The 10,157-nt window shown below is 54.1% G+C and overlaps 1 protein-coding gene across 4 annotated transcripts in view; it reads left to right on the top strand.

The window, feature by feature from the left end:
- The first annotated feature begins 8,057 nt into the window (after positions 1–8,057).
- The window catches only part of FOXP4 (forkhead box P4), a 53,143-nt gene continuing 51,043 nt past the window's right edge, over positions 8,058–10,157 (top strand). For 2 of the 4 annotated variants that reach the window (XM_017547237.2, XM_037745267.1), the window contains exon 1: positions 8,062–8,185. The gene's annotated coding sequence lies outside the window, so the exon portion shown is untranslated. Of the gene's footprint in view, positions 8,186–10,157 lie in introns of all 4 variants that reach the window. The other 2 variants (XM_017547238.2, XM_017547236.2) reach the window with 2 other exon arrangements.

Below are 10,157 nucleotides of genomic sequence, written 5' to 3' on the forward strand. Positions count from 1 at the left end.
AAAAAAAAAAAAAAAAAAAAGTGCCTGGTAAACAGTTGATGCTCAACAGGTGGCAGCTGTTCTCAGCGTGAGTCTACCTGGGCTTTAACTTTCCTCCTTCACACCCCACCTCACCTTCCAGTGCCAGCAGCTGAGACCCTAAACCCCAGGTCCAGGTTCCATGGTGAAGGAATGCATCCTCTGCTAAGACAGAGCTCTGAAGCAAACTAAGTCAACAAGCAGAAAGGGAGCCAGAGCAGAGATGAGCAGAATAGAAAGCACAGCCCTCTGGGAGAAGGGGATGTCTCTGAGGGAGTGAGAGTCTTCCTTGTCCCATTTTCTACCCAAGTACCCCCTTGACCCCAGTCAGCTCTTTTCTTGCAATCAATGAAGACACAGTTATTACCTGTGTTCTACAACACACAGCGGATACCTACGGGGCACCAACTCGCCCTAAAGTGTTAGGCTGTTTTTGTTTTTTAAACTGTGCTCTAAAGTATCAAATTGTAATCAAATCAATATGCATTTACTGTGCAGCTACCTTGCAAATGATATTAAGCTGGGTGCAATGAGAAATCTGCAAATGACTAAAACTGTGGGTCCCTAAACTAAAGAGTTTATTATCTAGTTGGAGAAATGAGGCGTAAAATGGCTAAACAGTTAACAAACAATACAGTGTGTTACAAGTTACTGGGAGCTTATTAAACAAGTTAGCTAACAACACATTGTAACATCGACAACAAAGGAGTGCTAAAGAGCATCTGGAAAGAGGCAGAAGTGGGCTGGGGTAATCAAGAAAGAATTACAGTAGCTAGAGTCTCTCCAATGCCTAAACTGAGAAGAATCCTACATGAGCTATGCTCGTCCTCACCACCTCTCTGCCAGACTCTCATCTTTTTTCCCATCTTGGAGTTGAATAAACTGAGGTTAAACCTTTTGCTTCAGGATTGTGGGCTATAAAGTGACAGAATTGAGAGTTAAACCCCAAAGTCTTCAAGTGGATGGAAGACATGGATAGCTCTTAAAAGTTGAGGAAGGGTTGGACGAGGTGGCTTGCACCTGCAATCCTAGCACTTTGGGAGGCCGAGGTGGGAGCATTATTTGAGCCCAGGAGTTTGAGACCAGCCTGGACAACAGAGAGACCCCTTCTCTACAAAGAAAAAAAAAAAAGCCAGGCATGGTAGCTCAAACCTGTGGTCACAGTTAATCAGGAGGCTGAGGTGACAGGATCATTGAGCCCAGAATCTTAATCACAGTGAGCTGTGTTTGCACCACTGCACTCCAGCCTGGGCAAGAGATCGGAGGCCCATCTCCAAAAGAAAAAAAAATGACGAGGAAGAACTAAATGAAGGGAGAAGGAGTTCTTTTCTCTGTGCCCACTCCTGGGGCTTCCGCCACCCTCATGCATCCTCCACCCCATCCCCATCCCCATGTATCAGTGACTGGGTGCAGTACATGGGGGAGGGATAGGGCACTGGGTCTGCTCCTTTGGCCCCTTCCCGTGTGTCCAACTCTTTTCCTGCACGGAAATCCCTCCATGTAGGGATCTCATTTGACCTAAAGATGCTGTCTTCCAATTAGTGGAAAATTGCTCACTGCTTGTCAAGCTATCGTTAATTTTCTGATCTTTAATGACTAATTTTCCACCAATCAGCCCAAAGTCCCATGCCCACCACTCTTTGGGCAAGGCCTGAGTCTCTGACTCCCTAAAAGTCCCTAAAAGGAACTGTAAACATCTCCCAGGGCCCAGGCACCCGGTCTGCCTGGCACCGAGAAAGACAAACCAGCCTCCCTCCAGTCCTGGAGGCCCTCTCCTCCACAGCCCCTGGCACAGCTACCCACACTACCATGGTCATCTACTCAGAGCAATATGGTAAACTGATAAGCCTCCCCAAGAGGTAGGAGCTCCCCTTAAAACCGAGGAAGCCAAAAGGGTGCCTTGAAGGTTCCTGACACAGTTCATTAAGATATCAACCCCTAATGAAATATTTCTTTGTTTAAATCATCATTGATCCTGAGGAAGAGGAGCCTTTGTGGAAAAGGAAAAAGCTGTCCCTCTCCTATCCCTCCCTCACTTCCAAGTGGCACAGATCCGAGGTCTCTCCCAGTCAGAAAGGTTGGGAAGCAGGGAATGGAGGAATAGTGGGGAGATGGCAAGGGGATAAGATTCCAGAGTAGAGGAACCACAGTAGGGAAGGAGAGGCACAGTGGGAAGGGAGGTCACAAAAGGAAGCCTGCTGCAGCAAGGAGACCATAATTCTCAAACATCCACCACAATCTAACTGTCCATCAGTGGGAAGCTGGGTAATAAAACAACACAGGGCACACTGATATGGTAGAATCCTCTCCAGCGGCCTCTTATAAGGGACCTAGAGACACACACAAAACATGCAACAAACATGTAGACATCTCAGCAGCATGTAGTTCAGCAAAACACAAGTAAAACAAGGAGCAGGCTACCTTTCATTTAATATATTTTATTATTTTATTTTTTTCCGAGACGGAGCCTTGTTTTGTCACCCAGACTGGAGTGCAGTAGGGAGATCTGGGCTCACTGCAACCTCCGCCTCCCAGGTTCTTCCATCAATTCTCCTGCCTCAGCCTCCCAAGTAGCTGGGATTATAGGTGCACACCCCCACAGCCAGCTAATTTTTGTATTTTTAGTAGAGACAGGGTTACCTTGTTGGTCAGGCTGGTCTTGAACTCTTGACCTCTGTGAGCTGCCTGCCTCGGCCTCCCAGAGTACTGGAATTACAGGTGTGAGCCACAGCGCCCAGCCACATTTAAAATTTTAATTGCTTGATACTTTATTATGCTACAAAAATGAATAAAAATAAATAACTAAAACAAAAGAAAATTTTGAGATACCCAAGCAATACCAAGGAGTAAGAGTAGAAACCTTACTTGGGAAGGCCAACTTCAGGAATCTACAAGGGAAGGATAGAGAATGGGAAAGAAGGACAGTCATGGAAAGGCCTATATTAGCAATGATTTTTACATGTCATATTTTAAAGCATAAAATGTATAGCTCAATTAATGTTTACAAAGTGAACACGTGCATGTAACCAACTCCCAAATTCAAAAAGACCCAGAAATCTCCTCATGCCCCTGTCACACCCCCACTTAAAATGGCCATGCTCCTGAATTTTAATGCCATCGATTCATTAGTTTGGGTTCTGAATTTCAGATCAATGGAATGAGAATGTGTATTCTTTCGTGCCTGCCTTTTATGCGCAATGTTATATCTGTGACATTCCTCCACGTTGTTGTACATGGCAATGGTTTGTTCATTCTCATTGCCAAGTACTAGCCCACGGATAAGAAGACCAGGGTTTAGTCACCTCCGCCACTGTTGATGACTATTGTGACTAGTCAGCACATGTGAATAGATGGCATAGCATTCTATGCCTTTTGGTGAACATATGTACATATGCATTTTTATGTACATACGTACATATGCATAGATACCTATACTTAGGAGTGGAGTTACTGTATTATGCTGATAAAGATTTTTTTTTTTCTTTTTGAGACCCAGGCTGGAGTGCAATGGTGTGATCTCAGCTCGCTGCCACCTCCACCCCTCAGGTTCAAGTAATTCTCTCGCCTCAGCCTGCCGAGTAGCTGGGATTACAGGCATATACCACCACGCCTGACTAATTTTGTATTTTTAGTAGAGATGGGATTTCTTCATGTTAGTCAGGCTGGTCTCAAACTCCTGACCTCAGGTGACCTGCTCACCTCGGCCTCCCAAAGTGTTGGGATTACAGGCATGAGCCATTGCACCCAGCCTATGCTGATCAAATTTTATTCCTCGATAACTAAAAAATAGTTTTTGGCCAGGTGCAGTGGCTCACACATGTAATCCCAGTACTTTGGGAGGCCAAGGTGGACGGATCACTTGACGTCAGGAGTTTGAGACCAGCCTGGCCAACATGGTGAAACCCATGTCTACTAAAAATACAAAAATTAGCAGGGCATGATAGCGCCCCTGTGGTCTCAGCTACTCAGAAGGCTGAGGCATGAGAATCACTTGAACCCAGGAGGCAGAGGTTGTAGTGAGCCGAAATCATGCCACTATACTCCAGCCTGGGCAACAGAGCAAGACTCTGTCAAAAAAAAAAAAAAAAAGCTAAAATATTCTTTTTGAGAAAAGAGATTCAAGCACTCGGATGAACAGAAACATAAAATATCTGGGCTTAGCTGTGTTGGGACCATGGGAATGAGACTAGTGTTTCTATATGCACACACCAGTACCACCCCAACCCACGCCTGAGTGTCAGGCCTGCTGCTAGGAACAAGCTCATCCATCAACCCACTTCATCTCCAAAATAGGGTGGCAGCTGACCTTGGGAAAGGGCATCTGCTTCAGAGCAGGAGACCTGGGAGCAAGTCCTTGCCACACCACTTCCTAGCTCTGTGACCTGGGCAAGTCACCTGACCTCTCTTAGCTTCACCTGGAGAACAGTTACCATTGCTGGGGTAATAAGCTGAACAGCACGTTATCAGACTGCCTGGCACACAGGAAGCATTTAATAAGTGGCAACTCATGATTTGCAGCTTTGTGAGGTCAGCATTCCTTATTTTAAGTGAGGACCCTGGAGCTCATCAAAAGGAAAATAAGTAATTATGGAAAGCATATGAGGAACAGGTTACCAGGCTAGAAGATTTGCCCATCCTCCCTCCCAACCACCCAAGGAGACCTCCCAACCTTGCAATTGATGAGTGAGGAAACTGAGACTCAGACATCATGTAACTTGCCCAGGTCACACACTGGTTAAGTGACAGAGGCTGAAGTTCAACCCAAGGCTGCCTGACTCTAGCCCTTGTGCTTTTTTTTTTTTTTTTTTTTTTTTGAGACGGAGTTTCACTCATGTTACCCAGGCTGGAGTGCAATGGCGCGATCTCGGCTCACCGCAACCTCCGCCTCCTGGGTTCAGGCAATTCTTCTGCCTCAGCCTCCTGAGTAGCTGGGATTACAGGCACGCACCACCATGCCCAGCTAATTTTTTGTATTTTTTTTTTTTAGTAGAGACGGGGTTTCACCATGTTGACCAGGATGGTCTCGATCTCTTGACCTCGTGATCCACCCGCCTCGGCCTCCCAAAGTGCTGGGATTACAGGCTTGAGCCACCGCGCCCGGCCATTGTGCTCTTAATTATGGTCCTCCTAGAGGAGCCAAGTCATGAGCCTTGGTTCCTGCCACTGCCAGAGCCCCTGCACCTGCCCTGAGTCCTGTGAAGGAACAAGGACAGAAAGGGGACCCTCTTGTCTGCTCCCAGTCACTCCCACTTTGGAGTCAAGGGCTACTCTTTTCAACCTTCTTTATGAAGCTCTTGCACCAGGAAGAAGGGCTTTGGACTGGCTTCTTTGATTTGGGGATATTTGTTCTGTATCTTTCTTTGGGGAGGTTTTGTTTTCCTCACTAAAATGTCCTTTAGTGAGGTGAAGACAAGACAGGGTCTTTTGATGCCTTGAGCCCTCCACTATAGATCACAGGGTGCTGGGAACTGAACTGGCCTGGAGATGAGGGGTAAATAGAAAGGAAAGCGAAGCATTTCCCAGGGCAATCTCTCTGGGCAAGTGAGCCCATGTGTGAGGTACAAAGGCTGCTGCAGGAAGGGGATGGGAAAAGCATTCAGTGAACCAGCCAGAAAAGGGCTGGAGAAGCCCCTCAGAGGTCACCTCTTTCCATGCCCCCTTACAGAAATTCTCTTTCATCTCCACTGTCCCTAGTTCTCGCCCCACCCTCGGCCTTTGCTGCAAGAAGGATGGGAAGGAGAACTGAGGACGTAGTCACTGGCCCAACTGGTCTGACACAAGTCCACACGCCATGACTTCCACCAGAGCTGGCCCTTGACAGAAGGTAAATTGGATGGTACCACCAAGGGCTTTCTTTCTCCCGGAATATCCTTCCCCTCAGCTAACCCACAAGCAGGCAGTGCCGCTTTAGAAACTGCCATGAGCTTTTTTCCTGTCCTCACTGAGGTGGTTCTAGTTGGAATCTGGCTCATCATTGACCAGCTGTGTAAGCCCTGGCAAGTGACTTGATCACTTTGTGCCTCAGTTTCCTCTTCTGTAAAATGGAGATAATAGAACTATCTCCCTCCTAGGGTTACTGTGAAGATTAAATGGCTGGTGGGTGGTACGACTCAGATGTTAGCTGCTTTTTATTCTTATGGCTGTGGTTATCTCAGTTGCCACGCTGGAGAGGACACCACTTAGAGTCTTCCCTGCACAATTTCACACCTAGAAATCTGAAACACTCCAGCAGGACCTAAGTATGCCTGTAACACTTGCCCAACAGGGCAAATACATAAAATGTGGACCCGTGTAGGTGTCACTAACATTACAGAAAAAGGGTCAGAAGTGATGAAAAATAACCCAAGAGGGTGCCTCCTCTCTCAAGTCCCTCTTCTTTCAAGGGCCATTTGAAGGGCCAAGAAATCCCCTCCCCCCGGGCAACTAGGCATCCATCCTTGCAGCTCAGCCCCACCCCTCAGGCTTCCAGCTCCCACTCCACAGGGGTTCACATACTGTGCTTGCCCCTTGTCCACCTGCCTGAGGATTCAGGGGCCAGGGGAGGCTTTAAGAGCCATTGTCTTCCTGCCCCGATCCCACAACAGGGTCCTCCCTTGGTCATAAGGACCTGGCATCACTGAGCTGGGTTGGGGCACTTCATGAGGACCCCTGAGGCCTCCTTCACTTCTCCCCACCCCCAACACACGCAGACAGATCGGAGACATTTCCGGCGTGTGTGTGTGTGGGGGGGGGTGAGGGAGGACGGGTATTGAGATTTCCACGGGACTCTGAGTGGGACGTCTGCTACCAACATAGCCCTCCCCCTTGGGCCGTGGGCATTCCCTCGTCCGGACCTCCCTTTCCCAACCCACCATCGCCACCATCCCCCATCACCACCACCACAATCCCTCCAGTCCTCCCGGGCAAAAGTGATATTCAGAGATGCTGAGTTTTGTTTATAATCTAACTCGTCCGGATAATTGCCTCAACTTTGCACGTCACTTTGCCGGTCTGACTCCAGCCTTGGGCTCCTTCTTCACTGGTTCGCAGAACATTTTACGGGAAATTCCCTTTCCGCAGAGGGAGGCAGTGCGCACCCGGGGGTGACTGTTCGCAAAGCCCTGAAGGGGCCTCGTCCCCGCCCCCCCTACCCCCCTCCCCGGCTCAGAAAGCGCATCCTCAGCCCCCACGCAGTGGGGAGCAGGAGGGAGGCCAGGGAGGGCCCAGGCCGGTCGCTGGCTCAGTCTCTGGGCCCCCGGCCACTCCCCGCGCCAGGCGCAGCCCGCCGGGAACCAGTGAACCGTGTGGGAGCAGGACTTGGCCGTACCTCCAGACTCCAGGGGATGGCCGGGGTTTGCAAGCGCGCCATAGAATTAGCCCGAGGCCAACGTGAATCCCTGGGGTCCCTCCACCTACCACCTTTTTCAGATCTGCCGCCCCATGCCTTCTCCCCACGTTCGCATTTTTCCTCCCCTAAAGTTTGGTGCACGTGGTCTTCTCTCGCTCTCAGCAGGCTGCCTGGCAGGGTGAAAGTTGCTGCACCTGCTTTAGGCGAATTATGGTAGCACTAGAAGTTGGTCTCCCCTCCCTCCGCCGCTAGCTCTCTCGCTCCCTCCTCCCTCGCGCTCCGCGCGCTCCCTCCTTCCCTCTCCACCCTCCTCCTCCCCCGCCCCCTTCCGCCCCGCCCGCGCGCCGCCCGCTCGCAGCCACTCGCAGCCCAGGCTCAGTCGCAGCCCCTCGGAGTCCGGAGCCCGCCGCCCCTGCGCACCGGACACTGCGGCCGGCGGCCGGGACGGAGCCCCCAGCCCGCGAGGAGGGCGCGGCGCAAGCGGCGGCGGCGCGGCGGGGAGGAGCCCGGGCCGGAACCAGGGCTGGGCCGGGGGCGGGGACGCCGGGGTCCCGGAGCCCGGGAGCCGGAGCGAGCTGACGAGCGTCGCGGAAGGACCGGGAAGGAGAAGCGGAGCCGGAGCGAGCCGAGCAGCCCACAAAGTGCGATGCCCCGGCGGGGTTGAGGCGCGCGGCGGTCGGCGCGGCGCGCTGGGAGGACGCCCGGGAGCTGCGCGGCGCGGGGCGGCGCGGAGGGGCAGCCCCGGCGGGCGGCGGCGGGCCCGGGCTGCGACCGGAGCGAGCCCCATGCCCCGCGCGGGCTGACGGGCCGGAGCCCGCACTGAGCGGCCGGGCGGGACAGGTAGGTGGCGGGCCGGGCCCAGGGACGCGGGTGGGGGCTGGGCGGGCGACCAGACCAACTCCCTCGCTCGCGCACTCTCTCACCCGCTCGCTGGCTCACTTTGTGTTTGCAAACTGCCCGCCCGAGACGCGCCGGGCGCCGGGAGGAGCCGGGCCCGGGCCGGCGCACTTTGTTCCAGGCAGGGCCGGCCGCGGCGCACTGACCCCGCGCAGCCGCGACACTCCGCCCCTGGCCCGGGCCCCCGCGGGCCCGAGCTGCCTCGGGAACAGGTGGGGGCTGTGGCGCGGCGGGAGTGGGGGCAGCCGAAGGCCGGCGCGGGGAGGGGGGCGGCCGGAGAGGCCACCGAGGCCCGCCCTTCCCCAAGAATCTGGGCCCCGCCCCCTCCCGGCCGGGCCGCTGGGAATGGGGTGTACCGGGGCGCGACCCCCTCCCCGCCCCGAGTCAGACAAAGAATACTTCCCGGCCCGGACTTTCCTGAGCTGGGAAGGGAAGTGGTGAACTGGGCTCCCCCCAACTCCAGTCGGTACGGGACTCCCCAGGACGCGCAGGAGGCCGATGAACGTGGGGGCTAGAGGGGGTGCGGGGTATCGCGGTCCTACCCGCCGCGTCGTCTCGGGTGAAGAGGAGACTTGTCTTGCTGAGGTCGCACCTTGGAAGTGCTAGGGCGGGTCAGCCCCTTTCCTATCGCTCATTCAGCTCCGGGATAGAGCAGAAAACTTCTTGGGGACTTGAGAGCGTCTGGAAATGGCCCCTGTGATTTGTGCGCCGGAGGTGGACGGTGGGGAAACGATCTGGCCGACACCTCTACTCACCCGGTGTGGAGAGAGATGCCGCCCCACCACGTACGGGGAGAAGAGAGGGCGGCCGCGTAGGCCCGGAGGTCACCTGGGAAGGACCCCGGAGTGTCCGAGCAGGACCCCGCCCCCCCTCCAAACTGAGGAGTCTGGTATCTCCCCTGGAGAACCCCAGCACCTCTCTGACTCGCGGCGCTTCAGCTTCGGGCTTCCCATTCACACCAAACAAACTTCCTTGCGCTGCGACAGAGCAGAGCCAGTGGTGCTAGAATGCGACCTGGGGTCCCGGCCGCCCCCATAAAGAACCGGGTAATTTCGCCGGATGCGGATTTTGAGGCAGAGGCCCAGACGGTGGCGGATTCCCTCTGTACCCCAACTGGGGCGACGTCGTGAACGTACCGCGTTTCACCCCCATCCTAGATTGGGGGAAAGGGTATAGGAACCCCGAGCCTAGAGAGGGCCCAGCTCTCTCCTTTGCTCCCCGGCCTCCCTGGCCAGCCCCCTCCCGGCTGGTTTCCTTGCTGACTTGGCGCCTGGTGTTTCGGGCGTCAGGTGATCACCGCGTGCCTAGCACCCCAGCACCTAGTCTCCCCGCAGGTTGACCGCGGCGCCTGGAGCCGGGAATAGGGGTGGGGAGTCCGGAGGAGCAAACCCGAGTCTGACGCTGCCATTCTGACGCTGCCATTCGGGTGGCTCCTGAGAAAGCCTGGGAGCATTTTGGCCAATGCGGGTTTTTACCTGAACTTCAGCATCTTCACCCCGGTTTTGGAGACCCGCCGGGATTCGTCCTAGCACACACTTCGTCGGGTCTGGGATTGAGGTTGGGGCAGCTTGAAGGGCGATTGTTAGGATTGCCCCGAGAAAGAAAGAGCAGCGGGGTCGTCATATGGCCTGTAGCTGCGGTGAGGTCTGTGCCGGTCCCACCGCAGAACCCAGAAGCTCACTTTACGGAGAATCAGAGCTGAACGGCCTCCTGAACGCCATGCCCTGCGGGCACCGGGCATTTTGAGCCCCCCTCTACCTCCCGGTGAATCAGCAGGTAGGAGCAGGGACCGAAGGCCGGGCCCAGTGGACCCAGCTGCCTGAAGGGGAGCCACGGCCTTAGAAAACCTCTGCCCGCCCCCGCGGAAAACCACTGTGGGGAAGTCTGCAGAGCTTTTTTTTTTTTTTTTTTTTTT

Source organism: Cebus imitator, unplaced genomic scaffold (assembly GCF_001604975.1).
Source record: "Cebus imitator isolate Cc_AM_T3 unplaced genomic scaffold, Cebus_imitator-1.0 Scaffold197, whole genome shotgun sequence".
NCBI lineage: Eukaryota > Metazoa > Chordata > Mammalia > Primates > Cebidae > Cebus > Cebus imitator.